The sequence below is a fragment of the Salvelinus sp. IW2-2015 genome, unplaced genomic scaffold, assembly GCF_002910315.2.
Source record: "Salvelinus sp. IW2-2015 unplaced genomic scaffold, ASM291031v2 Un_scaffold1961, whole genome shotgun sequence".
Classification (NCBI taxonomy): Eukaryota; Metazoa; Chordata; class Actinopteri; order Salmoniformes; family Salmonidae; genus Salvelinus; species Salvelinus sp. IW2-2015.
In genome coordinates, this window is record NW_019943314.1 from 188152 (window position 1) to 200983 (window position 12832).

General features: G+C 39.3%; 1 long non-coding RNA gene across 1 annotated transcript; it reads right to left on the reverse strand.

Annotated features, from left to right (window-relative positions):
* Window positions 1-7337: 7337 nt before the first annotated feature.
* Window positions 7338-9913, reverse strand: LOC139024870 (uncharacterized). The gene is made up of 2 exons (XR_011476245.1): window positions 8514-9913; window positions 7338-8218 (listed from the first exon to the last, which is right to left on the reverse strand). It is a non-coding gene; the product is annotated as an uncharacterized lncRNA (long non-coding RNA).
* Between the last annotated feature and the right edge of the window lie 2919 nt (window positions 9914-12832).

Below are 12832 nucleotides of genomic sequence, written 5' to 3' on the forward strand. Positions count from 1 at the left end.
AGACTCTGACGGAACTCTCCCATGTTCTATTGGGACTGAAGGTTCTTACTGCTGTTTAAAGGGATCATTTACTGGTTCTGCAGAGAACGTCAGAATATCTTCACCTGGGTGGAGTTTATTGTTTTCAAAAACACTCTCTGGTCTTTTTTCTTTTATGTACTGTCTTGTCTTGGTCATTATGTTGCACAATGCATTTAGTAATCAGGTTATTGGTGAGGATAATGTCAACATCAAATCAACCCAATCACTGTTTCAATAAAATTACCAGAAGTCCATGTGTCTTGTCTTCTTGACTCTAAGCAACGCTAATCATAGTTAACAGGCTTTGGTGTCAGGCTATCATTCATTCAATAGTTAGCTAAACTTCTCATAATTGATAGTGAACTCAAACATGTAGTTTAAACTGAAAGGAAATAGACTATGTTTTACATACAGTATATAGTAACTTTTCAGCGTAAGCACTACAAACGATTATGTTAGGTCGCCACAAAACCAAAAATAATCACAGCCATTTTTCCAGCTAAATATAGCTTCACAAAACCAGAATAGAGATAAAATGAATCACTAACCTTCGATTATTTTCATCAGATGACACTCATAGGACTTCATGTTACACAATACATGTATGTTTTGTTTTGAATAAATTCATATCTATATAAAAAATCTGAGTTTACATTGAGGCTACAAGATTCCTAAATGCAAAAACATCAAGTGACTTTGCATAGCCCATCGTTTCAACATGAATACTCATCATAAATATAGATGATAATACAAGTTATACACATTGAATTATAGATATACCTCTCCTTAATGCAACCGCTATGTCAGATTTCAAAAAAACTTTAAGGAAAAATAATTGCACGCTATAATCTGAGACGGCGCTCAAAGTAGCATATCACAGCTGCAAAGATAGCGTCACTATAAACAATAAAATACATGATAAATATTTCATTACCTTTGTTGGTCTCGATCAGAAAGCACAGCAGGAATCCCAGGTCCACAATAAATGTTTGTTTTGTTCGAAAAAATCCGTTATTTATGTCCAATTGTTAGCGCGTTTGGTAAACATGTCCAAATSCTAATTCTGGTCAGCTTCATATCGGACAAAAACTTCAAAATGTGATATTACCGGTCGAAGTAACATTTCAAACTAAGTACTGAATCAATCATTAGGATGTTTTTAACATATAGCTTCAATAAAGTTCCAACCAGAGTATTCGTCTGCGTGAGCAATGGAACGTCAGTGGCTTGCATGAGGAAGTGGCATGATAAGCGCATGGCTGCTTGATGGACACCTGACTGATTCTGCTCTCATTCTCTCCCACAACATCATAGAAGTCTCATTGTAATTTCTATTGATTGCTGACATCTAGTGGAACCCCTAGGCAGTGCAACCTCAGTCATAACTCAATTGGATTTCTTAAAGGACTCTGTTGAATACAGACAAGCTCAGAWTTCTGACTTCCTGTTTTGATTTCAACTCAGGATTTTGCCTGCCAATATGAGTTCTGTTAATCTCACAGACATAATTCAAACAGTTTTAGAAACMTTGGAGTGTTTTCTATCCAATACTAATAATAATATGCAAATATTAGGAACTATGACTGAGGAGCAGGCCGTTTGAAATGGGCACCTTTCATGCAAGCTACTCAATACTGCCCCTGCAGCCATAAAAAGTTTTTAATGATTTACAGGTTTTATGTACACTTTTTTTCAAAATGATTGACTAGAAACCCATTGGTATCTCACCTCACCCTCATTTGCCATGCCTTGAAATATGCAGATAGAAATGTAAAGATTACTTTTAGTCTGTCTAACAGCCAACTTTCTAACTTTTGGACTTCATAGCATTCCTAGAAGGCATGAATTATTGAGTCATTGTTACTTTTACACTTCAAACATGACTGGATTACGTTTTGTAACGGCAGTCTTCCTCCTCTTCGTCTGAAGAGGAGGTGTAGCAGGGATCGGACCAAGACGCAGCGTAGCTCGTGTTCAACATGTTTAATTAAACGAAACTGTGAACACTTACACAATTACAAAATAACAAATGTGGCAAACCGATACAGCCCTATCTGGTGCAGCGAAAACACAAAGACAGGAAACAACCACCCACAAACCCCAACACAAAACAAGCCACCTATATATGATTCCCAATCAGAGACAACACAAAACATCTGCCTCTGAATGGGAACCATATTAGGCCAAACATAGAAACAGACAAACTAGACACACAACATAGAATGCCCACCCAGCTCACGTCCTGACCAACACTAAAACAAGCACAACACACAAGAACTCTGGTCAGAACGTGACACGTTTACATTTCCGTTAGTAGATTAAGTTAACAATTTCGTTAGTTAGGTTCCAACACATCCATCTTGTGCCAATATCAGTTATTTTAAAGTTTTGGTACCAAGAGTTAATATTTTTTTCTAAGAGATTGTAAATTGGATAGGCACTCTTCAATGTTTTGTATATCTTTCCTATTATATTAGTATCCTTTTCTGACAAATAAGGATTCCGTTAAACTTTGCTCTGATGTCCAAAATATTTCAAATCAACATTTTGTGATATGAAACTTTTTAAGTTGCATGTYTTTGAAAATATCTACATTGGTCAGTCCAAAATTGCTTTTTTATATTCTGTCATTTAAGTCGTTTTATTTTTCCCTTACCAAGTAATTTACAGTTTATATGCCTTTTTTCCATGTGGACCAATTTCTATGTGAATTCTTAAAAAGCTACCCAAGGATTGTTCCATAGGGGTGTGTGTTTTAGGGAGGGTTCTTGTAGAATCCGTTTAATTTTCTTCCATATTGTTGTCGTGTTCTAAACTATTAAGTTGTCTTCGCTTTATCCTTTGGAAATAGACGCGTGAAAAGATGGGGTTTGTGTATCTTCAATATGTTTGTATCCATTGTTTCCTCTTAGGGAAATGGAAAACTTTTCTTTATTCCATCAGTTTTATTTGCCCGTATAAAGTCTGTTATAACCAAGMATATATTTTTTAAAGAATGTCTTCGGTGGGGTATTTGGTATTATTATATACTACCGGTCAAAAGTTTTAGAACTACTCATTCAAGGGTTTTTTCTTTATTTTTTTTTATTATTTTCTACATTGTAGAATAATAGTGAAGACATCAAAACTATGAAATAACACATATGGAATCACAAAAAAAGCGTTAAACAAATCAAAATATATTCTATATTTGAGATTCTTCCAAGTAGCCACCCTTTGCCTTGATGACAACTTTGCACAATCTTGGCATTCTCTCACCAATAAATTAATAAAAGCTTACCTTGACTTGGAAAAGTTCCAGTGTTAGACAGCCACTGCCGGCTAGCTAACATGTAATCCCTTGTTGTTTGAGCCGTGTGTTTGAGTAAGCTAACCTAGCTAGCTCCGTTTGCTAGCTAAGTGAAAGTAAAAAATATAAATATAAAATATAAATATAGCTAGCTCTCTCTCTCACTTCTCCTTAATTTCTGAAGAAATTAATTTGTTTAAAACTGCACAACTACCGTCTTTCTCTGAGTCAGCTACTCACCACATTTTATACACTACAGTGCTAGCTAGCTCTAGCTTATGCTTTCAGAACTAGATTCATTCTCTAATCCTTTGATTGGGTGGACAACATGTCAMTTCATGCTGCAAGAGCTCTGATAGGTTGGAGGACGTCCTTTGGAAGTTGTCATAATTACTGTGTAAGTCTATGGAAGGGGGTGAGAACCACAAGCCTCCTAGGTTTTGTATTGAAGTCAATGTACCCAGAGGAGGATGGAAGCTAGCTGTCCTCCGGCTACACCATGATGCTACCCTACAGAGGTCTGTTGAGGCTATTGTAGACCATTGCAAAACCATGTGTTTTAATCAATTATTTGGTGCCGTGAATATAGTCACTAGCAATATAAACGCAACATGTGAAGTGTTGGTCCCATTGTTCATGAGCTGAAATAAAAGATCCCAGAAATGTTCCATATGCACAAAAAGCTTATTGCTCTCAAATTTTGTGTACAAATTTGTTTTACATCCCTGTTCGTGAGCATTTCTCTTTTGCCAAGATAATCCATCCACCTGACAGGTGTGGCATATCAAGAAATTGATTAAACAGCATGATCATTKCACAGGTGCACCTTGTGTTGAGGACAATAAATGGCCACTCTAAAATGTGCAGTTTTGTCACACAACACAATGCCACAGATGTCTCAAGCTTTGAGGGAGTGTGCATTTGACAWGCTGACTGCAGGAACGTCCAACAGAGCTGRTGCCAGAGAATMTAATGTTAATTTCTCTACCATAAGCCGCCTCCAACYTTGTTTTAGATCATTTGGCAGTACGTCCAACCGGCCTCACAACCGTAGACCACATGCATGGCATCGTGTGGGCGAGAGGTTTGCTGATGTCAACGTTGTGAACAGAGTGCCCCGTGGTGGCGATGGGGTTATGGTATGGGCAGGCATAAGCTATGGGCAACGAACACAATTGCATTTTATCGATGGCAATCTGAATGCACAGAAATACCCGTGACGAGATCCTGATGCCCATTGTGAGACCCATTTATTTGAAGGTATCTGTGACCATCAGATGCAGATCTGTAATCCCAGTSACGTGAAAACCATAAATTAGGGCCTAATAAATTTCTTTCAATTGACTGATTTCCTTATATGAATTGTAACTCAGTAAAATCTTTGAAATTGTGGCATGTTGCGTTTATATTTTTGCTCAGTATATTTTCACTGGGAACATTTTTACATGACACCCGGGACTCCATGGAAAACAGCTGTTATTGAATGAGTGGGCTATCCTGGTTAAAAAAATACAATGATACATTAGTGTAACGATGGATTAATTCATTCACAATCATGGGAGTTTCTGGCAGCCGTTTTTTTATGCCAGAGTGATTAAAGTCATTAGTATTTCTATTAAAATCAGGTCAAAGTCATGCAACTTCAGCGGAAATCTTGTAAAACAACCAACTRAAACAGGTAAAATAACAGTCTTCCTGTTGAAATTTGTAATAAACGCGATTGACTTAATGGGCAATTTCGCCACTTTCTACATATGTGAAAACAGCACGTTTCTATGATCTGTGGTTAAAAAGAGAAGAAGAAGGTAAAAAAAAAATGCTTCTGTGACATCACAGGGTAGAATTAAAAGTTAAAAACAGTGATTTTCAACAACCTGCTATTTACTCGTTTCTAGCCCAAAGGAGGGTATTTTCTCGCTCCCCATGTCACTGCGTATGTCAGTGTTTGAAAATCACTGTTTAAATATTAAAAAGTTAACATATTTTTCTGCAAAATGTAGAAATACAGTTTAAATATGTTGGCACTGGTATTGTGCTGGAGATAACGAACAAGAGGTTGAAAAGTGGTGTAGTTGCCCTTTAACCTAGACAGTAAATCAAGGATAGTTGAAATCAGTGTTTAAAAAATGAGGGTTAAATTGACTCTACTGGGAGTTATCTTATTAACAGTCAAGGAAGTGATACGCTCCCTGGAGTTATTGATTGTGATTGAGTACTTTTAACTCCATTAAGAGTAACCAGAAACAGAGAGTTAAATCTACGGAATTATACACAGATATGGGAGGGGCCTCTGTCATGTGTCCCAGCATGGTCTGTTGCAGGTTGATAAAAAAAAAAGGTTTGTTTCAATATCTGTGTTTTCGCATGTATATTGATTGTTTTCGATCTTATGCTACACAAAGATCAGAAACGTTAGTGGTGAGTGATTAACCGAAATGTCTGTTATTTTTCGTTTTTTAAAACAACTAATTGACTGACGTCGGTTCAGTTGTTTGAATACCATTTTGTTCTGTTTATTTTCTTCTGTGAGCTCAATGCGSACATGGATTTATCTCTAGAGAAACTGTGCAGATCCAGACAGAACTGTGCGATGTAGTAGGGAGTTGTAGTTTCCAAAGGGGCTCCCGAGTGGTGCAGTGGTCCAAGGCACTGCATCTCAGTGCAAAAGGCGTCATTTTAGTATGTAAAATATTGGCCGTTTTTTWAACTAGGCAAGTCAGTTAAGAACAAATTCCAGGCTGTATCACATCCGGCCGTGATTGGGAGTCCCATAGGGCAGCGCACAATTGGCCCAGCGTCGTCCGGGTTTGACCGGGGTAAGCCGTCGTAAATAAGAATTTGTTCTTAACTGACTTGCCTAATTAAAAAAAAGACAATATTTTATACTACTAAAATGTGGTAATTGACTACAATGTTCATAATCCATTGCGCATCATCAACTTGTCCGGTCTGTGATTCTTCTCCGGTCTGTGATTCTTGTACGCGGAAGAGACAAGAATGCCCGAGATGGRGAGGGGACATAGAGAGCAGCTATTGCTTCGCCAGGTATCTCTACCTGAAAATACAATAGGATTGATAGTTGGTGTTCAGCAGTCATAAAAGTATGCCTTATTTCCTTTGAAGAACTACCAAAATAATGATTTTGTCAGACAGCGTAGGAAGCAGCTCTATAGAGATGAGATGATGACTTGGAATTCAAATAATAGTAATATACACAACAACTTAAATATTTTATAAAAGTAAAGTGAATAAATGGTTAATAAGTGATAAGCAGTAATGGGCACTCACTACCATCATGGGATTTTTATAAATAGTTTTATTCTGTGTTAATCCGAATAATCGAAACGGGGGGGGGGAGGGGTGGCGCGATTATCGACCTCAAAAATCACTAATCGTTCAGCACTAAGAAACTTATTTTTTCCCCCCAAAACTAATCTAATCTGTAAGTGGTTCGATTTATAGCAACCGTTAGTGAGATAAAATCGTTCCAGTTTACATGGTGTAGGTAGTCTTCACGTACTGTATTTTCTGCCCTACTCTGAAACGAATTCAAGATGCAAGTTGTGAGTGATGTAAAAGGATTGGATATCTTCCTGCAAACTGGATTCCAACAGAGATTGGATTTCACATTGCACCACCATTATGTGTTGGGAAATCTGTTGTTAATGTATTGTAATGTTACATTTTTTTTTTTTTTTTTTTTTTTTTTAAATGTAACTGCCTTCATTTTGCTGGACCCTAGGAAGAGTAGCTGCTAATAGGGATCCATAATAAATACAAATAACGTGACAGATTAAGAAATATTCAAATAAGGCTTGGCACCCTTATAACTCAAAAGGATGTAAACTAAAAGAGATATCCACTCTGCTGTAGTGGATTGGAAATTCCTACAACACACACACCTGTCAATTCCACTAAAATGTTGTGACTGTCATTTTCAAAGATGGCGTGACCTCCTTCACCTCTCGCTGGCACTGGTTTCCCTTTAACACACACAGACACACACCAATAATAACCACCAAACATATTCTCTAAAATAGCGGGGTACATTTATTTTCCATTAACTATGAAAACATACAATTTCAAAACGAGATAATTACAAAGCATGGAATTTGTGTGCTTTGCATCTCAAATTAACTATCTTTAAAAGGTCCAGAATAAGAGACAAAAGAGCATTTGTCAAGTCTTCTTTAATCTGAAAGTATTTTTTCTTCTGCTTTCTGAAGTCAAAAGTAGGCTACAGTGTAGAACAATCTAAATGCAACGCAAGACAGTAAAATGAGTAATTCTGCTAGCCAGGGAGGGTGCTGGTGTGTTTTCACATTAACCAGCTCTACTCTCAGCACCTGTCCTGTTCGGCAAGACGGGATGTGTCCCGAAGGACACCCTATTCCTTATACAGCACACTACCTTTGCAAAGGCTCCAGTCAAAAGTAGCGAACAAGACAAYGGAATAGGGTGCCATTTCGTACACTGCCAGGGACAAGAAAGCTGGTTCACGCTCTAACAGACTGCCACACTATGGCATATATTAAAAGAAATGAAATAAAATATCTATATTAACACAAAGGTTTACTTCTCATGTGCTGTTGTCTCCTCATTGGGGCTCTATAGACTGTTGTCTCTCATTGGGGCCTATATAGACTGTTGTCTTCCTCATTGGGGCCTATATAGACTGTTGTCTTCTCATTGGGGCCTATTATAGACTGTTGTCTTCTCATTGGGGCCTATATAGATGTTGTTTCTCATTGGGCTATATAGAGCATTGTGTTGTTACTAAACTGATCAGCTAAGCACAGTGGAGATCCCCGTCTCAGCCCAACTAGGGAGATTGACAGTGCTGTACTTAACTGCCTTGGCTCACGGGTTGACTGACTGACAACAAACGCCAACCGAGAGACGAGTCCACTCATATCTCCTACCCTATTTAGTCCACTCATATCTCCTACCCTATTTAGTCCACTCATATCTCCTACCTATTTAGTCCACTCATATCTCCTACCCTATTTAGTCCACTCATATCTCCTACCCTTTTAGTCCACTCATATCTCCTACCCTATTTAGTCCCTCATATCTCCTACCCTATTTAGTCCACTCATATCTCCTACCCTATTTAGTCCACTCATATCTCCTACCCTATTTAGTCCACTCATATCTCCTACCCTATTTAGTCCACTCATATCTCCTACCCTATTTAGTCCACTCATGATCTTCTACCCTATTTAGTGCTCTGGTCAGATGCAGTCTGTCTCTTTGATGTCCTTTGTCATGGTTTAAAGACAAGCCTAATGACTAATGCAATGACCCACAGCACGTATTGAAACTCACCCAAACATAAACAGATACCAGCTATACCAAACACACAGGTAGGTTGACATGGTATTTTAAGATGGGGAATTTAGCTATACTGAAAAATATATWTTTTWAAACGCAACATGCAACAATTTCAACGATTTTTACTAAGTACAGTTCATATAAGGAAATCACTCAATTGAAATAAATTCATTAGGCCCTAATCTATGGATTTCACTTAAATTGGAAGGGGCGCAGCCATGGGGGGGGGCATAGGCCCACCCACTTGGGTGCCAGGCCCAGCCAATCAGAATGAGTTTTCCCCCCACAAAAGGGCTTCATTACAGACAGAAATACTCCTCAGTTTCATCAGCTGTCCGGGTGGCTGGTCTCAGACGACGTGGCGGTCCGAGGCTGGCGTGGTTACACACGGTCTGTGGTTGTGAGGCCGGTTGAACGTACCGACAAAAAAAACAACATTGGAGCGGCTTATGGTAGAGGAGCAGGAGGTCTGGTGGAGATTCCTGTAGTCAGTATGCCAATTGCACATTCCCTCAAAACTTCAGACATCTGTGGCATTGCTTTGTGTGACAAAACTGCACATTTTAGAGTGACCTATTGCCCCCCCCCCACCCCCAGCACAAGGTGCACCTGTGGAATGATCATGCTGTTTAAATCAGCTTCTTGATAATGCCACTTGGCAAAGGAGAAATGCTCACTAACAAGGATGTAAACACATTTGTGCACAACATTTTTTGAGAAACACTTGTGCGTATGGAACATGTCTGGGATCTTTTATTTCAGCTCCTGAAACCAACACTTTACATGTTGCCTTCATATTTATGATCTGTGTAATTAAATGTATAAAAGGCTGAAACAACTTCCTTTGAGATCACTATATAAATTAAGTAGGTTACTATTTGTAACCTAATTATACCACTACTATAGTTAACCTATCCACCAGGTCCATATGTCTCTTTTCAAAACGTTTGAGTGGGTCAGTAGCATTGTAAAGACAGACAGACAGACAGGGCATGTTGTCTGTCTGTCTGTCTAAGGCTGGATAAGCGGTTCGGTTCCCTGCGTCTTCCATTCTTATGCAACATATCCCATGACTAATGACTTCCGTAATTTCAAACCAATTTCCTCATTAGCCTACAACCCCACTCTTTTCCAACTAACCCCTTTCAAGACAGCATTGTCAGTGATTAACATGGGCCAAACCTGTGAGTCGTGTATATGGTTTAAACCAGACGAGAGGGTAAATGAAGCGGGACAGTGGTATTATGAACACATTCTGAAGAAGACACTCGGGGGAGTAGTTAGTCACTAGAGTAGTATAGTAGTAGTAGATAGGGGCTTATTTCAGACAGCCCCTGCCAGGTCTAGTTAGTAGTAGTAGTAGTAGTAGTCAGATAGTAGGAGTAGTAGTAGAGGGCTTATTTCAGACAGCCCCTGCCAGGGTCTAGTAGTATAGTAGTAAGTAGTAGTAGTAGTAGTAGTAGCTAGGGGGCTTATTTCAGACAGCCCCTGCTCAGGTCTAGTAGTAGTAGTAGTAGTAGTAGTAGCTTAGAGGCTTATTTCAGACAGCCCCTGCCAGGGTAGTAGCTAGTAGTAGTAGTAGTAGTAGTAGTAGTATTGGGGCTTATTTCAGACAGCCCTGCCAGGTCTAGTATAGACGTAGTAGTAGTAGTAGTAGTAGTAGGAGAAGTAAGTAGATAGCTAGTGGTAGCTTTTATTTCAGACAGCCGCCTCTAACGCAGGGTCTCAGTTATAGTAGTAGCAGAACGTCAGTCAGCTTTGTCAGATAGTAGAAGTTATGTAGTTAGGGCTAGTTCAGAACCCTCTTAGTATAGTATTAGTAGGTAGTAGTAGTGTAGTAAGCTGCCTTATTCAAGATGCAGGGTCATGATATTTATAGTAGTAGTACAGAGTGCTGGCTTAACAGCCTGCCAGGGTCTAAGTAGTAGTAGTTAGTAGTAGTTAGCTACTTATTTCAGAGAACGCCCCATAGCCAGGGTCTAGTTATATAGTAGTAGTAGTAGTCTTAGGGCTTCTATGTTCAGACCAGCCCCTTGCCAGGTCTAGTAGAGCGAGTATAGTAGTTAGGTTTTAACACGCAGGATCATAGTAGTAGTAGTCATAGGGTAGTATAGTAGTGTCAGCTAAGGGGCTAAGCTCCCCTAGGCCAGGGTCTAGTACGTGCTGAGTCAGTAGTAGGTGCTAGTAGTACCTAGTGGGCTTATTTCAGACAAGCCCCTGCCAGCAGTAGAGAGGTTGAGCAGTAGGTAGTGTAGTAGTAGGGGTTTGAGAAGCCCTGAGTTAGTTAGTAGTAGTAGAGTAGTAGTTATGGTTATTTCAGACAGGCCCCTGCCCAGGCTACTTAGTATCTCAGTAACAAGTATTGTCCAGTAGGGGTTTTTTAGACAGCCTCAGGTATAAGTTGTAGTGTTAGAGTATATAGAGTAGTAGCTATGTAGGGGTGGTACTGTATTTCAGCACAGGCCCTGCCAGGTCTAGTATAGTAAGATAGGAGTAGTTAGTAGATAGTAGCTGTAGGAGGTATGTTCAGACAGCCGCATGAAGGCTATGTAGTAGTAGTGAGTAAGTAGTGATAGTAGTATAAGGATAGAGTAGAGGTCACGTAAGAGCTAGGCGTATTTCAGACAGCCCCGTGGCCAAGTGTCTAGATATGTGAGTAGTAGCTAGTAGAAGTGAGTAAGTAGTAGTAGGGTAATGCTAGGGCTTATGTGCAGAAGGGTCCTGCCGATACAGGATGTTCATCAAATTTTGTTACTTGATCATTCAGTAGGAGTGGTGAAATGTGCTATAAGAGACTGGTCCAAGCCACCCCACAGTATGACTTGTTATATTTAAATATAAAGACCTGACTGGGTCCAACACCCCACAGTATGACTTGTTATATAAAGACCTGACTGGACCCAGCACCCCACAGTATGACTTGTTATATAAAAGACCTGACTGGACCCAGCACCCACACGTAGTAGTACTGATTGTTATAATAAAGACCTGATCGGGTCCAATACTCTCACAGTATGACTTGTTATATAAAGACCTGACTGGACCCAGCACCCCACAGTATGACTTGTTATATAAAGACCTGACTGGGTCCAATACCTCACAGTATGACTTGTTATATAAAGACCTGACTGGACCCAGCACCCCACAGTATGACTTGTTATATAAAGACCTGACTGGGTCCAGCACCCCACAGTATGACTTGTTATTAAAAAGACCTGACTGGGTCCAGCACCCCACAGTATGACTTGTTTATGAGCGACGTTGGTTAAATTATTTGAATTCCATTTGGTCTGTTTTTAAATATTTATTCTGTGTTATAACATTCAACCGACATTATGCATTGTGCATTTTAATGCTTAAAAAAAACGAAACCTGTGATTATCTTTTAAATAAAATCACACCGACCTCAAAAAGCACTAATCGCTCAGCACTATCCACCTGACCTTTCCACACACTTCAGCAGAAAGTGTCTGGGAACGAGATTAGATTAATGTGAGAAAAATGACTTGACTTTAGAGCGGTGTGCCATCCTTCAGCACACACATGTCGCCCTTTGAAAACATGTTTATATCATATTTCGACATAGTGGGCTATGTCACATTTGACATTGGGTGATTATTGTCACAGTTATGCCACATTTATGAACCCTTTATAAAACCATGACATATGGTTATAGATGCTTTGTAACATATTTATGTAGTGCTTATGAAGGATTTATAAGATGAATGTAAGAAAGCGACGGGACTCTAAAGGTCTAATACTAGAAAAAGGGACAATCGTCCATTGCTACATCAAGTTTGTTTTACCTTTTAAATGAATGATATATAGCCATTGATTGTTGAATAATAACTTTATACTGGTAAGGCTTCATGAGCGTTAATTCAACTGTTGTCCCATCAGAACCCAAATAGAAGATGGTTTTAGCCATTGTTTGTAAACAATGGAATTGTATCAAAACATGGTTTCAAATCCTTTTGATCTCATGTATCCATAGTCCCCCCGTCTAATCAACTGATAGAATAATAACATTGTCAATATGAACTCACAGGTGTAGTCGGAGGTCTCGATGCTGCCCAGAGTGGGGCCTTTCTCTACCATGAAGCTGAGCAGACCAGTCAGGATGGTGGAGACGGACCAGGCTGGGTTCCACGTGTCCGGTGGAAATCAGTGATGGACAGACATAACCTG